The sequence below is a fragment of the Orbicella franksi genome, chromosome 7, assembly GCF_964199315.1.
Source record: "Orbicella franksi chromosome 7, jaOrbFran1.1, whole genome shotgun sequence".
NCBI classification, from domain to species: Eukaryota; Metazoa; Cnidaria; class Anthozoa; order Scleractinia; family Merulinidae; genus Orbicella; species Orbicella franksi.
In genome coordinates this window covers 13,211,729-13,215,366 of record NC_138151.1, presented here as the reverse complement: position 1 = coordinate 13,215,366, position 3,638 = coordinate 13,211,729, and the positions used below count along the sequence as shown (strand labels likewise).

General features: G+C 42.1%; 1 pseudogene; it reads left to right on the top strand.

Annotated features, from left to right (window-relative positions):
• Nucleotides 1-289: 289 nt before the first annotated feature.
• On the top strand, nucleotides 290-914 carry LOC145493813 (uncharacterized; annotated as a pseudogene).
• The last annotated feature ends 2,724 nt before the right edge of the window (nucleotides 915-3,638 follow it).

Here is a 3,638-nt window from a genome sequence, read left to right as displayed (position 1 = left end):
AGGTTACCCTTTTATATACATGTAGCTTTAAACTTGAAACCCCTTTCACATATGTTCAGTAGACCCATTAATGCTTAGAGAAGATGCCAAGATGCTTAGAGAATAAAGTTGTTGTGTTGAGCAAGCCTAGTCAACTTGTGTTGTTATGTCACCGAGCCATACTTTAGCTAGTATGTTTCATTTTGGCGACGAGGATGGGATCCTCTACATGCACGAAGACGCATGAGAAATCCAGTGAAGTTTTGATTTTCCCTGTGTGAGGAAAAAGGTTTGTTTTCGACAGAGGCAACTTGATCAAAGTTTGAGCACGTGCTATCAAAATGGCGGGAATTGGATTGTTTGGTCGTGTTGGCGAGTTCAGCCCTGAGCGAGAGACTTTTCGTTCCTATGTGGAAAGAATGGAAATGTTCTTCATGGCAAATAATATCATAGAAGAAACAGGCGAGGGTAAAGAGGAAGCCAATCTCGCAGTTGCAAATAGAAAACGTGCTATCTTTCTGACTGAGATTGGACCCGAAGCATATTCTACCCTGAGCAATCTGCTGGCACCAGTGAAACCAAAAGACACTCCTTTTGCGGACATTGTCAAAGCATTGGAGAAACATTGCAATCCAGCGCCATTGGAGATAGCAGAGAGTTTTCATTTTGGAACTCGCTATCAAAAACAAGACGAATCCATCAGTGACTTTATTATGGCCTTGAAGAAGTTATCGATTCATTGTAACTATGGAGAGTTTCTCAACCGAGCTCTGAGAGACCGTTTTGTGTGCGGATTGAACAATCCCAAAATACAGAATAAACTTTTGAACACCGAGGATCTTTCTTTTGAGAAAGCGTGCCAGATTGCCAAGTCAATGGAAATGGCAGAGAAGAACACCCAAGAATTCCGTCCTGTCAGTGCAAGTGATGACAGCCAAGGCATAGCAAATAAACTGTAAACTGTAAACACTAAGGAACCCTCATGTTACCGGTGTGGTGGTAAGTATGCTGCACCTAAGTGTAAATTTAAGTCAGCAAAATGCTACAAATGTAGCAAAGTAGGTCACCTTGCATCAGTTTGTCGCAGTAAAGATGTTGAGTCTAGCTTGAAAACAAAACAACCAGGAGCTAAAGGTACTGTTCATAGTGTCTTAGAATCAAACACAGAAGGTTATGATGATAATGATGAGTTAGGTATTTATTCCATGTATGCAGTTGGTACAGATAACCCTACCAACAAAAGTTATACTGTAGAAATGACCACAAATGGTTCACCATGTGCAATGGAAGTAGACACTGCAGCTGATTACTCAATAATGAGTAAGAGCACACATTCTCAGAAATTCAGTAATTTTCCACTTCGTCCATCAAAAGTTGAATTGAAAACCCATACGGGTGGAACCCTTACAGTGTGTGGTGAAATGCTGTGTGATGTAGTGTACAAGGGCCATGAATATACATTGCCAATTATTGTAGCTGATTATGAGAAGAAGCCTACTTTGCTGGGAAGAAATTGGTTAAACCATATAAGGCTTGAGTGGGGTGAAATATTTAGTTTAACAAGATCCGAGTTGGAAAGTGCCAAAAGTCAACTTGATGGATTACTAGTTAAACACAGTGAGTTGTTCAAAGATAGCTATGAGGGCATGAAAGGGTTGGAAGCACACATCACCATGAAAGATGGTGCAAAGCCCATATTTATTAAGCCACGTAGGGTTCCATATGCACTGAAAGATGAAGTTGAAAAGGAGTTGGATAAATTAGAGAAAAATGGGGTAATCGTTAAAACTGACAGATCAGACTGGGCAAGCCCAATAGTAGTTGTGCCAAAGGCTGACAAATCGGTTAGAATTTGTGGGGACTACAAAGTAACCATCAACTCAGCTGTTGAAGATGAGCAGTATCCCCTTCCCACCCTACAGGACTTGTATGCTGCCCTCTCGGGATCAAAATTTTTCAGCAAACTTGTTTTGTCGCATGCATATGCTCAGCTAAGTGTTGATAAAGCAAGTCGTGAGTACCTGACAATTAGCACACACAAGGGACTCTATTCCTACACCAAATTACCATATGGGGTTAAATCAGCACCTAAAATATTCCAAGCTAAAATGGATATGATTTTGCAAGGAGTAGAAAAATGTGTGTGTAAGCAGGATGACATTCTTATTGGTGGTGTCAGTTGGCAGGAGAATATCAAAATCCTGGCTGAGGTATTGGAGAGGTTGCATAAATATAACCTGCATTTGAAGATGGCAAAGTGTGAATTTCTGAAGAGGGAAGTTGTCTATTTGGGTTTGAAGATAGATGCTGAAGGTTTGCATCCAGTTGAGGAAAAAGTAGATGCTGTAAAAAGGGCACCAGTACCACAAAACGTCAGTGAGTTGAGATCTTTTTTGGGCGTGGTCCAGCACTATCACCCATTTCTACCGGGTTTAGCAACCACACTAGCACCATTACATGAGCTCCTCAAAAAGGGTGTCCAGTGGACATGGACAAAAGAGTGTCAGTAAGCATACGAAGCTTGTAAACAAGGTCTCACCAGTGATACACTGTTGGTGCATTATGATGGGGACCGTGAACTGAGACTTGCTTGTGATGCGTCCAGCTATGGAACTGGAGCAGTTATTAGCCATGTGATGGATGATGGCCAGGAGAGGCCAATAGCCTATGCCTCTCGGACACTGAGTTCAAGTGAAAGGAACTATGCACAAATTGAGCGTGAAGCATTATCAATAGTTTTTGGTGTAAAAAAATTTCACCAGTTTTTGTATGGGCGTAAATTTACCCTGATCACTGATCACAAACCATTGTTGGCAATTTTCAATCCAAAATCCGCTATCCCCACGCTAGCAGCAGCTCGAATGCAGAGGTGGGCTCTAGCTAGTACTTTCGGCGTATGACTATGAGATTGAATACAAAAGATCTGAAGACCATGCCAACTGTGATGCTCTCTCAAGGCTACCACATGAGGACTCCACAGTGGGAAGTGAGGGTGTGGTCTACAGTGTGAGTGTAATTGATGATGATTTTCCAATCACTGCAGAAGATATAGGAAAGGCAACCCTTGTAGATCCTGTACTTGGTAAGGTACATCAATTTGTGATGTCAGGTTGGCCAGAAGGGTGTCCTGATGAGACCCTCAAACCCTATCATAATAGAAGAAATGAGCTGTCCTGTGAAAAGGATTGTGTCCTTTGGGGCTCTAGGGTGATTATTCCACCAATCTTTAGAGCCAAAATGCTGGGGTAGTTGCATTGGGAACACCCTGGTATATGTGGTATGAAAGCAATTGCTCGTACATGCATGTGGTGGCCAAAAATTGATCAGGAAATCGAGGAAGCAGTGAGAGTATGTACAGTATGCCAAAATGTTAGAAATGCCCCACCCAGTGCACCCCTGATCCCATGGAAGTGGCCAACTAGACCATTTCAACGGATCCATATTGATTTCTGTCAGAAGGGTAATGATTACTTCCTTGTAGTAATCGATAGCCACTCAAAGTGGATTGAAGTGAAACATATGAGCTCTACAACTACTGAACGGACTATTGATGAGCTGGGTTTAATTTTTGCTACTCGTGGTTTACCTGAAGAGGTGGTGTCTGACAACGGACCACAGTTTACGTCCATTGAATTTGCCGAATTCGTGCGCAAAAACGG